Below are 18,261 nucleotides of genomic sequence, written 5' to 3' on the forward strand. Positions count from 1 at the left end.
ATCTTCCAGAGTCGGCTGCTCATTAGGCTCATAACATATTCACTCCTACCATGCTCACCGGTGGCTGTGATTGGTTGCAGGTAGAACCGCTCCCACGTTGAATCACAGCTGTCTCACTGCAACCAATCACAGCCGCCAGTGGGCGGGTCTATATCGTGCAGTAAAATAAATTATTTAAAAAAAACAAATTAAAAAACGATGTGCAGTCCCCCCCCAATTTTGATACCAGCAAAGGTAAAGCCACACGGCTGAGGGCTGGTATTCTCAGGATGGGGAGCCCCACGTTATGGGGAGCCCCCCAGCCTAAAAATATCAGCCAGCAGCTGCCTGGAAATGCCGCATACATTAGACGCGACAGTTTTGGGACTCTACCCGGCTCATCCCGATTACCTGGTGCAGTGGCAATCGGGGTAATAAGGAGTTAATGGCAGCCCATAGCTGCCACTAAGTCCTAGCTTAGTGATGACAGGCGTCTGAGAACACCCCCCTCATCACTAAGCTGTAAATGAAAGTAAATAAACACAATCTTCAATTTTCTTGATTACTACAGATACTTTTTTCGTGCTCCCTTCTAATAGTAGATTCCATTATTATACTCATTACTATGAATCCTTATTCTAGTTCACAAGTCCAGGAAAAACGCAAACGCTTGGTGGAGACTACCCTATATTCCAAATTAATGGACAGGACACTCCTGCAATTGAAGTTTGTTGTGAGGACTTTAATAAGTTATACAAACAACAACATGCAAAAAAAAAGCAAAGAAACCAAACTCTGGCTGGATGCCGAATTTTTAAAAAACTACATTAGTAAAAATACTATACCAAGAGGATTACGTTTAGTTAAAGAATGTACATATCCTTATCCCAATGAGTTTTTTTCAGAATGGAATAATATTTTATCCACATGTTCCTTGGATCTCATGAAATGTATTGTCAAATACGAACAACGAGAGTTGGAAAAGATCAACAAAGACATACGTGAGATCGAGGATAAAATGGAAAATATTGACAAACCAGATAACTATGAGGATTCAATGAAAAAAATGGCTGAACAGCTAGAATCATTGGAATTAAAAATACTGGACATTAAGAAAAATAAATGGAAACGAGATAATGAGGACTATGTGTCAAATCAAGTGTATACATGGAAAAATAACCGCAATAAAATGAGAGAAATTCAAAAATAAAAGGAAACCGACGTGTGAGTTTTTCATATCCTGAAACATCAATTGATTAATCTACATTTTCCTCATCTGAAAGATTGGAGCATACAGAAAGTTTGTAAAATGTGAATATACCCTGATCAAAAACCGGGGCAGATGATCAGGCAGAAAACACTGCAATAAAGCGATATTCTACCAGAAAAAAAAATGTAAGTACCATATGGAATTTAACTACCAGAATTTTTCAAGCAGATCATCTTAATTTCTCACTAAAGGATTGGGATTTGCACCTAGCACTAGGTTTAATTTATTTTCTTCACTCCTTGACGTCAATAGGTTCACTAGAAACATCACTTTGAAATGCCACTTTTTATGTTTAATCTCCTTTTTATTGAAAAATTAAGGTTGGTTACAATAAGCAGGGCTGCAGACCAAGGCAAACCCCCAAATAGAGACAAAACAAAAAAACAAAAAACAAAAACAAGAATGCAATGAAACATGAAATGCTTTGCATGGTTGTAACCATATACAGTTTGTTACAATAAAGAACATTTATATCATTCTGTCTTGAACCATTATAAAAGTATAAAATCCATAAACTATACCATAAACAGCAAAGATTTACCATTCATACCATAGAGGTACATAATGGTCAGTCGAAGGAAAAGAAATAGAAAGAAAGAGGGAAGTAGACAAAGTGAATGATGACGGGGAAAAGGATCATGGGGAAGGGCAAGAAAGGGCCGGGAATAACTAGCAGGAAAAATTTAGGTAGAGTCTCAACTCGCCCCAAAGAGGGACCTGAAGTCCGGAGAATCCAAAAAAATGACCCAGGGACTCCAGATCTTAATACATTTTTCAGTAGCATCCTGAATTTCAGCAGTGAGACTCTCCATTCTCTAAAGGGAGGCCATCTCCTCAAGCCACTTATCCAAGGAGGGGGCACGGGTGGACCTCCAGTGTCTGGGGATCAAGGCTCGGGCAGCCGCTAGACAACAATGCAATAGTCCCATTTTCTGAGATTTAACAGACCCCGGTAGGATAGATAAGAGAGCGATTTGTGGAGAACCAGAGAGGGCCTCCCCACTAATGCTATTGTATGCCGAGAAGACCCCACTCCAAAAAGGTTAATGAGGCTACAGATCCACCAAATATGCAACATATCCCCCCTCTCGTGCTTACACCGCCAACATCTGTCTGACACTGAAGGGAAGATTGCGTGTAGGGCATGAGGGCAGCGGTACCAGCGGGTGAGAATTTTATAACCCTTTTCCTGGACCGAACAAGCCCTAGAAAATTTGTGAGTGAAAAGAAAAGCAGTACTCCATTCCTCAACCCGGATAGTCACGCCCAAGTCTCTACTCCATCCCCCCACAAATTTGAGCTCGTCCACATCCCCCTTCTGGATCAAAAGGTTATAGATAAGGGACAGGGTATGTCCCGGAGCCTCTTCCAAAAGAAAGAGCTTTTCAAACGAGGAGAAGGGGCAGCATAAAGTGCCCCCCGGCCTGATCCGGTCAAGAAAGACCTGATCTGGAAGTATTCAAACCAGGGTATGGCCTCTCCCAAGGCAGAGGCAGAGAGCAAGTCGTATGTGGGCAATGGGGATCCCTGAAGTATGTGAAAGAAGCGTACATCCCGGCTCCTCCTCCGGCACTGGAAAACATCGGCCTCAACTGCCGGGGCAAAATCTGGGGTTGAAAAGATAGGGGAGAGGGGACCGCGCCCCCTGGACAGACGACCCCTTTTGGTTTCTAAATCCCACGTCCTCAATTTCGCCCTCAAGAGATCAGCCTCAGAGAGAGGCTGGCCCCTGGAGCCCGTGCTAATCCAAGGGAGGTAACGCAAGGGGATCTCGTGGTCCATTTCTTCTAGGCTTACCCACTGCTTTGTGGCCCCATGATATTGCCAATCTAGTAATCGCATCAGTAGAGCCGCTTTATGATAGAGTTTAAGGTTGGGCAATCCAGCCCCCCCTGGCTTTTAAGTCTGCAAAGGGTACTGAAGCCTATCCTTAGGCGCTTACTTCCCCACACGAAGAGCGTGATAACTGACTGCAGGCTGGAGAAAAAGGCCGCAGGAGGAACCAAGGGGACCGTCTGGAACAAGTACAAAAAGCGAGGCAAAACGTCCATTTTGATAACATTTATTCGTCCAAACCAGGATAGTCTTTTACTATTGTATGAGGTAAGATCCTTTCTTGTCCTGTTGAGAAGGGGAAGGTAGTTAAGTTGATATAGTTTTGAGAGATCCATTGGGACTGTTATCCCTAAGTAAGTAATGGCAGAGTCCTGCCACTTGAAGGGGAAATTTTTCTTGATATGATCCACCTCAGCATCAGGGAGAGATATGTTTAATGCCTCGGATTTGGAGTAATTGACCTTAAAGTTGCTGAGGTGACTGAATTTTTCAAACTCTTTAATAAGTGAGGGGAAGGAAAGGCGAGGCTGTGAAATGAACAGAAGATCATCTGCGTAAAGAGCTGCCTTGCATTCCCCACCCCCCCACCCCTATCCCGTGGATACTGGAATTGTTTCTGATGGCCACGGCAAGGTGTTCCATAACCACAGACATTCAGTGGGACATAGAATCTTCTGGTTCTGCTAAAAGCTGTAAGTTCTTATCTACCATTCAAGACCATTTCCTCTCTCAGATGGTAGGTGAACCGACCAGGGGAGATAATTTGCTAGATCTGGTCCTGTCAAATAGACCGGATACAATTTCAGATCTACAGGTCCGGGAGCACTTGGGCACCAGCGATCATAATATCGTAAGCTTCAAAGTAATATTCAATAGAACATTTCAAAGGGGGAATGCTAAAACCTGGAATTTTAGGAAAGCTGATTTCAACAAATTAAGGGAAGAGCTTAAATGTGTAGATTGGGACAAAGTCATGGTAACTGGGGATACCGAACATAAATGGGGTAAGTTTAAGGATATACTACTAGAGTCCTGTAAAAAACGTATACCCTCTGGTAATAAAATGTCCAGGAATAAAAAGAAACCACTATGGATAAATAAGACTGTACAAAGTATAATAAAACAAAAACAAAGGGCATTTAAAATCTTAAAGGCTAAGAATACAGAAATAGCATTGCAGGAGTATAAAGATATCAATAGGAAATGTAAAAAAGAAATCAAACAAGCAAAATTAGCTACTGAAACAAAAATCGCCAATGACATTAAAATAAATCCCAAAATCTTTTATAAATACATTAATGCCAAAAGGAAAACAAAGGATAGTATCGGCCCCTTAAAATATAATAACAAGTTAGTTATAGAGGACAAACAAAAGACTGAGATATTAAATAGGCATTTCTCATCTGTATTCACCAAGGAACTGACTGTACCAGGGATCATTCAACAAGTGAAAATTCAAAGTCCACCACCAGATATAATTAATTTAACACAAGATAAAGTACGCCTACGTCTGAGTAAATGAAACATTGACAAATCCCCAGGGCCAGATGGCATTCATCCACGAATATTGAGGGAATTGAGCTCCGTAATCGACAGACCGCTGTATCTCATCTTTTTAGACTCACTTGTAACAGGGTTGGTGCCTCAGGATTGGAAGATTGCTGATGTGGTACCGATATTTAAGAAAGGTAAGAGGGTAGATCCAGGCAACTACCGTCCAGTAAGCCTGACATCAGTAGTATGCAAAGTTTTTGAGGGCATTTTAAGGGATGACATGCAAAAATATATTGCAGAAAATAATATGATAACTGACAAACAGCATGGATTCATGAAAGATAAGTCGTGTCTAACCAACCTGTTGGGGTTCTATGAGGGGGTAAGTTCAAACCTGGATATTGGTAATGCAGCTGATGTGATTTATTTGGACTTTGCAAAGGCATTTGATACTGTACCACATAATAGCCTTATACTAAAGCTCCAGAAGCAAGGACTAGGGGACACAATATGCAACTGGGTAAGGAATTGGCTAAAAGATAGGAAACAAAGAGTAGTCATAAATGGTACATTCTCTAAATGGGCTATAGTCAGCAGTGGGGTGCCGCAGGGATCTGTGCTTGGACCGATTCTTTTTACTCTCTTTATTAATGACCTTGTGGATGGGATTGATAGTACAGTGTCAGTCTTTGCCGATGACACCAAACTATGTAGGATATTAAAAACTGACCTGGATAGTACAATATTACAAAAAGATCTGGATAAGATGTCAGAATGGGCAGATACTTGGCAAATGAGATTTAATGTTGATAAATGTAAAGTAATGCACCTAGGACGGAGTAATCCTATAGCTGCGTATACATTAAATGGAAGTAAACTCGGGACTACAGAACAGGAGAAGGACTTGGGTATTCTCATTACAAATAAGCTGAGCAGCAGCACTCAATGTCAAGCAGCAGCTGCTAAACCAAACAAGATTTTAGGGTGTATAAAAAGAGAGATTAGATCCCGTGATCCCAACGTATTGTTACCCCTCTATAAATCACTTGTAAGGCCACATCTGGAATACGGGATCCAGTTTTGGGCTCCACATTTTAAAAAGGACATTCAGAAGTTAGAGTCAGTTCAAAGGCGGGCAACTAGACTATTACAAGGAATGGAAGGCCTCCCATATGATGACAGGTTGAAAAAGTTAGATATGTTTAGCTTAGAAAAAAGACGTCTCAGAGGAGATCTCATTTATATGTATAAATACATGTGTGGTCAATATAAAGGACTGGCACATGACTTATTTCTTCCAAAGACAGTACTAAGGACCAAGGGGCACTCACTGTGAGTGGAAGAAAAGCGATTCCGACACCTAAATAGGAAAGGGTTCTTTACAGTTAGAGCGGTAAGACTGTGGAATACACTACCACAAGAGGTAGTAATGGCAGATACTATAACAGCTTTTAAAAAAGGGCTGGATGATTTCCTCAGTACACAAAATATTGTTGGTAATAAATGACTTAGTGACTAAATGTAGAACTGGTGGAGGAAGGTTGAACTAGATGGACCTAGGTCTTTTTTCAACCTAAGTAACTATGTAACCAGGACATAAAGTAGGGGGGAAAGGGGCACCCCTGACGTGTACCATTATGTATTGCAATTGGTGATGAGAGGAACGCATTGACTTTGACCCTGGCAGAGGGATTCCTATAAAGGGAAGAGACCCTTTCAATGAATTTGTCTCCCAGTCCCACCTGCCGCAGAGAGGCCATCACAAACTCCCAGCTGACTCTATCAAAGGCCTTCTCTGCATCAATGGAGAGAAGGCACGTAGGGAGACCTCTGGCCTTAGCCCGCGCCATACGAATAAGGGTTTTGTTGGTATTGTCCCTGGCCTCACGACCAAATACAAAGCCAACCTGATCAGTGTGAATAATACCGGGAAGAAGTGGAGCCAGTCTATTGGTGAGAGCCTTGGCAAAAATTTTGATGTCAGCATTGATGAGGGAGATGGGTCTGTAGTTAGAGACAGATGAATGATCCTTCCCCGGTTTGGGTAGAACACTAATATGTGCTTCTAGGGACTGGGCGACAAAGGGGGAGTCTCCAGATACAGAGCCAAAAACCCTCGTGAGGAAAAGGACAATTTGGTCACCAAATATCTTATTGAAATGCCACTTTTTAAATGAAAATGATACAGCATTGAAAGATAATCATCAAGCAAATGCTCATGAAAAAGGTAATGATAATAGAGTTACATCTGTCCCTAATTTTTTGGGAATTACGTGGCCTTTAGAGATGAGCGAACCGGTCCCGGTTCGGCTCGAGGTCGGTTCGCCGAACGGAGGTCCCGTTCGAGTTCGGCTCGTCGAACATTCGACGAACCGAACTCGAACGGCATAGGAAACAATGGCAGGCAATCACAAACACATAAAAACACCTAGAAAACACCCTCAAAGGTGTCCAAAAGGTGACAAACAACTCACAACACAACACAAACACATGGGAAAGTGACAAGGACATATACTCATGCGAAAACAAAACAGCTGGACAAGGAAAAAGAGGAGGACACACAGATATAGGCATGGCACGCCCTTCTAAAATCATGTAAAACACCGCAAGGTGACTCCAAGCGTAGTCTCCCTTTTTTTCAAAAAATTGGGCCCCACACACACCCACCCATTCAGTGGCAGCACTTGTGCCCTAGTTGTACACTTCACAGCTAGATTTGCATCAAGCACATTCAAAAATATGCCATACTTAACCGTCCCCAGGATGACTCCGGGGTAGGTAGCAAAGTCTTTGCTGAACCATGACTTGATCATTTTGGCTCCTTTTAAAAAACACAGCAAGCAAGGGTTACTCCAAGCGGAATCTCCCTTTTTTTCCAAAAATTGTGCCCCACACACACCCACCCATTCAGTGGCAGCACTTGTGCCCTAGTTGTACACTTCACAGCTAGATTTGCATCAAGCACATTCAAAAATACGCCATTCTTATCCGTCCCCAGGATGACACCGGGGTAGGTAGCAAAGTCTTTCCTGACCCCAGCTCTGTTCATCTTGGATCATTTTTAAAAAACACAGCAAGCAAGGGTTACTCCAAGCGGAGTCTCCCTTTTTTCCAAAAATTGGGCCCCACACACACCCACCCCTTCAGTGGCAGCAGTTGTGCCCCAGTTGTACACTTCACAGCTAGATTTGCATCAAGCACATTCAAAAATACGCCATTCTTATCCGTCCCCAGGATGACACCGGGGTAGGTAGCAAAGTCTTTCCTGACCCAAGCTCTGTTCATCTTGGATCATTTTTAAAAAACACAGCAAGCAAGGGTTACTCCAAGCGGAGTCTCCCTTTTTTCCAAAAATTGGGCCCCACACACACCCACCCCTTCAGTGGCAGCAGTTGTGCCCCAGTTGTACAATTCACAGCTAGATTTGCATCAAGCACATTCAAAAATACACCATTTTTATCCGTCCCCAGGATGACACCGGGGTAGGTAGCAAAGTCTTTCCTGACCCCAGCTCTGTTCATCTTGGATCATTTTTAAAAAACACAGCAAGCAAGGGTTACTCCAAACGGAGTCTCCCTTTTTTCCAAAAATTGGGCCCCACACACACCCACCCCTTCAGTGGCAGCAGTTGTGCCCCAGTTGTACAATTCACAGCTAGATTTGCATCAAGCACATTCAAAAATACGCCATTCTTATCCGTCCCCAGGATGACACCGGGGTAGGTAGCAAAGTCTTTCCTGACACCAGCTCTGTTCATCTTGGATCATTTTTAAAAAACACAGCAAGCAAGGGTTACTCCAAACGGAGTCTCCCTTTTTTCCAAAAATTGGGCCCCACACACACCCACCCCTTCAGTGGCAGCAGTTGTGCCCCAGTTGTACACTTCACAGCTAGATTTGCATCAAGCACATTTAAAAATACGCTATTCTTAACCGTCCCCAGGATGACACCAGGGTAGGTAGCAAAGTCTTTCCTGATCCCAGCTCTGTTCATCTTGGCTTCTTTTAAAAACAATGTAAGCAAGGGTTACTCCAAGCGGAGTCTCCCTTTTTTCCAAAAATTGGGCCACACAGACACCCCATCAGTGGCAGCACTTGTGCCCTAGTTGCAAACATGATGTTTTGATTTGCATCAAGCCCATTCAAAAATACGGCCTAATTAACCGTCCCCAGGATGACACCAGGGTAGGTAGCAAAGTCTTTCCTGATCCCAGCTCTGTTCATCTTGGCTTCTTTTAAAAACACAGCAAGCAAGGGTTACTCCAAGCGGAGTCTCCCTTTTTTCCAAAAATTGGGCCACACAGACACCCCATCAGTGGCAGCACTTGTGCCCTAGTTGCAAACATGATGTTTTGATTTGCATCAAGCACATTCAAAAATACGGCCTAATTAACCGTCCCCAGGATGACTCCAGGGTAAGTAGCAAAGTCTTTCCTGATCCCAGCTCTGTTCATCTTGGCTTCTTTTAAAAACACAGCAAGCAAGGGTTACTCCAAGCGGAGTCTCCCTTTTTTTCCAAAAATTGTGCCCCACACACACCCACCCATTCAGTGTCAGCACTTGTGCCCTAGTTGTACACTTCACAGCTAGATTTGCATCAAGCACATTCAAAAATACGCCATTCTTATCCGTCCCCAGGATGACACCGGGGTAGGTAGCAAAGTCTTTCCTGACCCCAGCTCTGTTCATCTTGGATCATTTTTAAAAAACACAGCAAGCAAGGGTTACTCCAAGCGGAGTCTCCCTTTTTTTCCAAAAATTGGGCCCCACACACACCCACCCCTTCAGTGGCAGCAGTTGTGCCCCAGTTGTACACTTCACAGCTAGATTTGCATCAAGCACATTCAAAAATACGCCATTCTTATCCGTCCCCAGGATGACACCGGGGTAGGTAGCAAAGTCTTTCCTGACCCCAGCTCTGTTCATCTTGGATCATTTTTAAAAAACACAGCAAGCAAGGGTTACTCCAAGCGGAGTCTCCCTTTTTTCCAAAAATTGGGCCCCACAGACACCCACCCCTTCAGTGGCAGCAGTTGTGCCCCAGTTGTACAATTCACAGCTAGATTTGCATCAAGCACATTCAAAAATACGCCATAATTAACCGTCCCCAGGATGACACCAGGGTAGGTAGCAAAGTCTTTCCTGATCCCAGCTCTGTTCATCTTGGCTTCTTTTAAAAACAATGTAAGCAAGGGTTACTCCAAGCGGAGTCTCCCTTTTTTCCAAAAATTGGGCCCCACACACACCCACCCCTTCAGTGGCAGCACTTGTGCCCTAGTTGCAAACATGATGTTTTGATTTGCATCAAGCACATTCAAAAATACGGCCTAATTAACCGTCCCCAGGATGACACCAGGGTAGGTAGCAAAGTCTTTCCTGATCCCAGCTCTGTTCATCTTGGCTTCTTTTAAAAACACAGCAAGCAAGGGTTATTCCAAGCGGAGTCTCCCTTTTTTCCAAAAATTGGGCCCCACACACACCCACCCCTTCAGTGGCAGCAGTTGTGCCCCAGTTGTACACTTCAGAGCTAGATTTGCATCAAGCACATTCAAAAATACGCCATTCTTATCCGTCCCCAGGATGACACCGGGGTAGGTAGCAAAGTCTTTCCTGATCCCAGCTCTGTTCATCTTGGCTTCTTTTAAAAACACACTTCACAGCTAGATTTGCATCAAGCACATTCCAAATCCACAAGCATTTACTCTCCCCAGGATGACACAGGGGTAGTAAATTCCTTCTGGATCCATGACTTGTTCATTTTGATGAACGTCAGTCTGTCCACATTGTCACTGGACAGACGCGTGCGCTTATCTGTCAGCACACACCCAGCAGCACTGAAGACACGTTCAGAGACAACGCTGGCAGCTGGACACGACAAAATCTCCAAGGCGTAACTGGATAGCTCTGGCCATTTTTCTAGATTTGAAGCCCAAAATGAGCAAGGCTCCATTTGCAAAGTCATGGCATCGATGTTCATTTGGAGATACTCCTGTATCATCCTCTCCAGCCGTTGACTATGTGTCAGACTTGTTGTCTCTGGTGGCCTTGCAAAGGAGGGTCTAAAAAAACTATGAAAAGATTCCATAAAATTGCTGTTACCAGCACCAGATACGGTCCTACTGGTACGGGTAGACTGTTGAAGATGACGAGACCGTCCCATGTTTGTCAAGTTACAACTGGGAGATTCACTCCCTGCACCTGCACGGTTGTTTGGTGGAAAAGCCGATCTAAGATCGAGTAACAGCTTCTGCTGATACTCCTGCATACGTGCGTCCCTTTCTATGGCTGGAATTATGTCACAAAATTTGGACTTGTACCGGGGATCTAATAGTGTGGCAAGCCAGTAGTCATCATCACTTCTAATTTTGACAATACGAGGGTCATGTTGGAGGTAGTGCAACAAGAAGGCACTCATGTGTCTTGCGCAGCCATGCGGACCAAGTCCACGCTGTGTTTGTGGCATAGAGGTGCTAACCGTTCTTTCTTCCTCTGACATCTCCCCCCAACCTCTTTCAACTGAAATTTGACCAAGGTCTCCCTCATCTGCTGAGTCTTCCATGTCCATGGACAGTTCGTCCTCCATTTCTTCATGTTCTCCTGCACCTTCCTCAACATCTCGCCTGCTACCATGCGCCCTTGTTGATCCCTGTCCCCCATGGTCCCATGCCTGGCGCCTTGGTGATGATGAACGTCTGGACCTTGGTGATGTTGTTGTGTCTTGCGCATATGAATCCTCCTGTAGTTCATCCCCTTCCTGTTGTCCCACCCCCTGACTCCGAATAGTGTTTAGCGTGTGCTCCAGCATGTAAATGACTGGAATCGTCATGCTGATAATGGCATTGTCAGCGCTAAACATATTCGTCGCCATGTCGAAACTGTGCAGAAGGGTGCATAGGTCCTTGATCTGAGACCACTCCATCAGGGTGATCTGCCCCACCTCTGCATCTCGTTGGCCCAGGCTATACGTCATGACGTATTGCACCAGGGCTCGGCGGTGCTGCCACAGTCGCTGTAACATGTGGAGAGTTGAATTCCAGCGTGTCGCCACATCGCATTTCAGGCGATGAACCGGCAGGCCGAAAGACTTCTGGAGCGATGCAAGTCGCTCAGCTGCGGCGCTTGAACGGCGGAAGTGAGCAGACAGTTTTCGTGCCCTGTTCAGAAGGCCATCTAGGCCGGGATAGTGTGTTAAAAATTGCTGGACGACAAGGTTCAACACGTGAGCCATACAAGGTACGTGTGTCACCTTGCCCAGGCGAAGGGCCGCACCCAGGTTTGCAGCATTGTCGCACACGGCCTTACCAGGCTGCAGGTTGAGTGGAGACAACCATTTATTAAACTCGGACCGCAGAGCTGACCACAACTCCTCAGCTGTGTGACTCTTATTCCCAAGACATGTCAAGCTAAAGACCGCCTGATGCCGTTGCGCTCTGCTGCCAGCATAGTAATGAGGGGTGCGTGATTCCTTCTGCGCAGTGAGAACGCTGGTGGCCTGACCAGGCAGGCTTGGGGCGGAGGTGGAGGAGCCAGATGAGGTGGAGGATGCAGAAGCAGTGGCGGAACTTGGACAGACAGAGGATTGACACACAAGTCGTGGGGACGGCAAGACTTGTGCAGCAGACCCTTCACCATCTATCACCATAGTTACCCAGTGCCCAGTCAGCGACATGTAACGTCCCTGTCCATGCTTACTGGTCCAAGTATCGGTGGTGAAATGCACCCGTTCACACACAGAGTTTCTCAAGGAAGCGGTGATATTGTGTGCGACATGCTGGTGTAGCGCGGGCACACCTTTCTTAGAGAAGTAGTGGCGACTAGGCATCTGGTACTGGGACACAGCGACAGACATAAGGTCTCTAAAATCCTGTGTGTCCACTAGGCGGAAAGGCAGCATTTCGGAAGCCAACAGCTTACAGAGGGATAGAGTCAACCTCTTAGCTTTGTCATGGGTCGCAGGAAGTGGCCTTTTATTTGACCACATCTGAGGGACAGAGATCTGGCTGCTGTGTGTAGACGGTGTTGAGTAGGGTGTCCCTGGAAAAATGCAGGTTTGTGAGGAAAGTGCAGGCGGAGACATGATGTTGCCTTCATCCAACGTTGGTGCTATCGATGTCTGAGAGAGCTGTACACACTCACTTGTTTCCCCTTCCAAACCAACTGACGACCTACCAAGCAAACTGCCTGTTGCGGTTACAGTGGTGGAAGTTGTGGGTGGAAAAACAGGTGTGACAGCTGTCCCCACAGTCCTAGAAGATGACGAGCGCGCGGATGCACTGGAAGGGGCAGGCGGTGGATGGTTCGCTCCGCTAGGCCGCATTGCAGCACGGTGAGCTTCCCACCGGGCCATATGATATTTATTCATGTGACGATTCATGGAAGAAGTTGTCAAACTGCTGAGGTTTTGACCTCTACTAAGAGAACCATGACAAATTTTACAGATCACATAATTTGGGCGATCTTTTTCTATGTCAAAAAAGGACCAGGCTAGGCAAGGCTTAGAGGCCAAGCGACCTGTTGATCCACCCCGAATAATGCTCAGAGGCAGAGTGGTGGCTGAGGATGCAGTTGTAGACGTGCTACCAGTACTCCGACTGTGTCCAGGAAGGCGCAAGGTAACTTCGTCATCAGTTGCATCCTCCTCCACCACCTCTGTTGACCTCCTCGAGTGCCTGACTGTGGGTTGACAGTAGGTGGGATCTAGAACTTCATCATCAATTGTTGTGTTTGCACTCCCCTCCCCCTCAGACCGAGCCTCTTCTTGCCCTGACCGAATATTTAAGTTGTCATCCCAATCGGGTATCTGCGTCTCATCTTCATCAGTATGTTCCTCATTGTCTATAACCACAGGTGTTACAGTTTGTGACAAAGGGTCAACATTATGCTCAGAAACTTGGTCCTCACGGCCTGAATCAGAGTCACAAAGGTTCTGGGCATCACTGCAGACCATTTCCTGTTCTGTACTCACTGTAGCTTGGGAGCAGACCTCTGATTCCCAGGCTATAGTGTGACTGAACAGCTCTGCAGACTCAGCCATCTCAGTTCCACCATACTGTGCAGGGCTGATGGAGACTTCAGAGCTGGGAGAAAGCAAGTTTGATTGGGATGACAACTCAGAGGACTGGTGTTTTTTGGATGCGGTACTTGAAGTGGCTGAGAGGGCACTTGTTGGACCACTTGAGATCCATTCAAGCATTTTCCTTTTTTGGCCATCATCTACCTTTGTTCCTGTTGTTCGTGTCCGTAAAAAAGGGAGCACATCGGATTGTCCACGGTAAGTAGTAGACATCTTACTTTTGCTGGTAGATGGTCTATCTTCAGCAGATGATAATGGAGCTTTGCCACCTTCCCCACGGACAAAACCTTTTTTGCCTTTTCCACCACGCCTCTTCCCCTTTCCACCAGCATCTGTCATTTTGCCACTCATGTTGATTGCGACAAGATTGTGCACTGAAAATGTGGTAGTAAAAATTGAGAGGTGGTGTAGATTGCAGTGGTGGTCTAGCTTTATTAACAGCAGAATAATAAAGAATAAATATCCCTGACAATGCAACTACGGCCCTTAAACTGGCAGCAAAAATTGCTAGTATAATGGCTTAGTTATAATGAGTTGGAGTGTGCAATGCAGGTAGAGGTGCTGCAAATGTCTTTGCACTAGTGTGACTAGACAAAAGTCCAATAGCCACGTTTAGGATGCCACTAGGTACACTGAGTGTTTGCTAGTATAATGGCTTAGTTATAATGAGTTGGAGTGTGCAATGCAGGTAGAGGTGCTGCAAATGTCTTTGCACTAGTGGGACTATAGCAAAGTCCAATAGCCACGTCTAGGATGCCACTAGGTACACTGAGTGTTTGCTAGTATAATGGCTTAGTTATAATGAGTTGGAGTGTGCAATGCAGGTAGAGGTGCTGCAAATGTCTTTGCACTAGTGTGACTAGACAAAAGTCCAATAGCCACGTTTAGGATGCCACTAGGTACACTGAGTGTTTGCTAGTATAATGGCTTAGTTATAATGAGTTGGAGTGTGCAATGCAGGCAGAGGTGCTGCAAATGTCTTTGCACTAGTGGGACTATAGCAAAGTCCAATAGCCACGTTTAGGATGCCACTAGGTACACTGAGTGTTTGCTAGTATAATGGCTTAGTTATAATGAGTTGGAGTGTGCAATGCAGGTAGAGGTGCTGCAAATGTCTTTGCACTAGTGGGACTATAGCAAAGTCCAATAGCCATGTTTAGGATGCCACTAGGTACACTGAGTGTTTGCTAGTATAATGGCTTAGTTATAATGAGTTGGAGTGTGCAATGCAGGTAGAGGTGCTGCAAATGTCTTTGCACTAGTGTGACTAGACAAAAGTCCAATAGCCACGTTTAGGATGCCACTAGGTACACTGAGTGTTTGCTAGTATAATGGCTTAGTTATAATGAGTTGGAGTGTGCAATGCAGGCAGAGGTGCTGCAAATGTCTTTGTACTAGTGGGACTATAGCAAAGTCCAATAGCCACATTTAGGATGACACTAGGTACACTGAGTGTTTGCTAGTATAATGGCTTAGTTATAATGAGTTGGAGTGTGCAATGCAGGTAGAGGTGCTGCAAATGTCTTTGCACTAGTGTGACTAGACAAAAGTCCAATAGCCACGTTTAGGATGCCACTAGGCACACTGAGTGTTTGCTAGTATAATGGCTTAGTTATAATGAGTTGGAGTGTGCAATGCAGGCAGAGGTGCTGCAAATGTCTTTGCACTAGTGGGACTATAGCAAAGTCCAATAGCCACGTTTAGGATGCCACTAGGTACACTGAGTGTTTGCTAGTATAATGGCTTAGTTATAATGAGTTGGAGTGTGCAATGCAGGTAGAGGTGCTGCAAATGTCTTTGCACTAGTGGGACTATAGCAAAGTCCAATAGCCACGTTTAGGATGCCACTAGGTACACTGAGTGTTTGCTAGTATAATGGCGTAGTTATAATGAGTTGGAGTGTGCAATGCAGGCAGAGGTGTTGCAAATGTCTTTGCACTAGTGGGACTATAGCAAAGTCCAATAGCCACGTTTAGGATGCCACTAGGTACACTGAGTGTTTGCTAGTATAATGGCTTAGTTATAATGAGTTGGAGTGTGCAATGCAGGTAGAGGTGCTGCAAATGTCTTTGCACTAGTGGGACTATAGCAAAGCCCAATAGCCACGTTTAGGATGCCACTAGGTACACTGAGTGTTTGCTAGTATAATGGCTTAGTTATAATGAGTTGGAGTGTGCAATGCAGGCAGAGGTGCTGCAAATGTCTTTGCACTAGTGGGACTATAGCAAAGTCCAATAGCCACGTTTAGGATGCCACTAGGTACACTGAGTGTTTGCTAGTATAATGGCTTAGTTATAATGAGTTGGAGTGTGCAATGCAGGCAGACGTGCTGCAAATATCTTTTGCACTAGTGTGACTAGACAAAAGTCCAATAGCCACGTTTAGGATGCCACTAGGTACACTGAGTGTTTGCTAGTATAATGGCTTAGTTATAATGAGTTGGAGTGTGCAGAGGACAGGAGGGTACAGTGCCATGATTGTGGGGCTCTGGGTAGAGGAAAGGAAGCCTGCCTTTCTATTCCCTCCTAATAGGGAAATGCAGCGACGAAATCCCTGACCTTAGCTACACAGACGCTGTCGCTGTTTTCAGGACCTGTCACCTATGGCTCTGATCCTGCCGGTACGAGCCCTTAAAAGGACTGATGGAAAGTGCTATCCCTATGCTGTCCAGCGCTGTGTATGGAGCGCATACAGCTGTATCAGCGATAGGACTCAGGACGGAGCTGCGCCAGTGATGTCTGACACCAAGGACGCAGAAGAGATAATGGCGTCCTGGAGGAAAATGTCCGGTTTTATAGTGCAGGGACATGTGACATGGACATCCTATCACACATGCCGTTGCTTCTCTGGCTAAAAGTCCACTTAGCTGTGTTTGTGTCTGGGATTGGCTGACATGCTGGCCCGCCCCACAAGACGCGCGCGCTTAGGGAAGGAAGACAAGGAAAAAAAAAAAATGGCGATCGCCATTATACAAACAGCAGTGATCTGAAGGCGCTGTTCACGCACACTATACACTGAAATGTCATAATAGTGTGAGTCACAGAGTGACTTACACTATTACAGCGGAAAGCCAGCTAGGAATTAGCTGTTTTTTTGCTGCTAGAACCGTTCTCGAACGTTTCTAGAACTATCGAGCTTTTGCAAAAAGCTCAAGTTCTAGTTCGATCTAGAACAGGCCCCAAAATCACTCGAGCCTAGAACTGGAGAACCTCGAACCGCGAACCGCGCTCAACTCTAGTGGCCTTATGTCTTTAAGACAATTGCAAGCAGAGCGTGTTTTTGGTACTGGGGCTAATGCGGTGGATTTCCCTATGAGTAACAAAGAATATTATCCTATTCATTCGCGACCCATCATACTTGATAGGTTACAGGATCTTATAGAGGAAGATGTTGTTAAATTACATGCTATTCCAACTAAATTACAGCATAATTTAACTAATTTTGAATACCAAGCGTTGCAACAAATTAAAACAGATTAATCCATTACTGTAAAAAAGGCAGACGAAGGAGGTGCTATTATTATTTCAGACACATATGTATATCAAATGCAATGAAACCTATTTACAGCATCCTGACACCTATCAAGTTCTCAGGGGGATCCTACTGCATTTTTTCAGGCAGAATTGTTTTCGATTTTGAAGGTGGGTTTGGAGATGGGTGTTATTACACAAAAGACCCTAGATTACTTATATGTTGATAGTCCGGTAATACCCATCTACCATTCCCTCCCCAAAATATATAAGGGGGGTTTCCCCCTAAGTTTAGACCTATAGTTTCTGCAATTGGTTCTCTTTCTGAAAGGCTTGGGGCATGGTTGGATTATATGCTGCAACCATTAGTGAAATCATTACCAGGCTATATAAGGGACACCACAAGTGTTTTATGTGCCTTTGAAGATTTTCCATGGGAAGATGGTTTTTCATGGCTTAGTGCTGTATTTGTCAGTCTGTATCCTTCTATATCACATGAATTGGCAATAACATCTCTAAAACATTTTCTTTCCATATACAGTAACTATGATCAAAATACTCAATTGTTTATTGTGGAGATCACTAAATATTTATTGACCAAGAATTATTTTTTGTTTTAATGAAAAATTTTATATCCAAAAGAAAGGCGTGAGTTTGGGAGGAAAAAATTCTCCCTCCATTGCAAACCTAGCTATGGGTTTCTGGGAGTAGTTTTTCCCCATCAATGACAACAACCCTTGGAAATGCCATATTCAGTGGTATGGAAGATACATTAATGACCTTCTGTTGATCTGTAGAGGTGGTGAAGAGGAGGCTGGTCAGTTCATAGACTATCTTAATAATAATGAACTAAATCTTCGTTTCACTTCTACATATAGCCCTGATCTGATTAGCTTCCTTGACATTACTCTCCGGGCCAATAAAGGGTCTTCAAAATTATTGATAACTCCTTTTCATAAGGATACCAGTGAGAATATGCTTTCACAATATAAATCTTGCCACCCCCATCATGTAACATCTAATATCCCGAAAGGAGAATTAATGAGATTAAAACGTAATTGTTCAGATTCATCAGTTCTAAAGAATGAACTCACAAATAAATGTCACAAATTAAGAGAGAGAGGATATCCCAGACTTCTA

Source organism: Anomaloglossus baeobatrachus, chromosome 4, assembly GCF_048569485.1.
Source record: "Anomaloglossus baeobatrachus isolate aAnoBae1 chromosome 4, aAnoBae1.hap1, whole genome shotgun sequence".
Taxonomy (NCBI): domain Eukaryota; kingdom Metazoa; phylum Chordata; class Amphibia; order Anura; family Aromobatidae; genus Anomaloglossus; species Anomaloglossus baeobatrachus.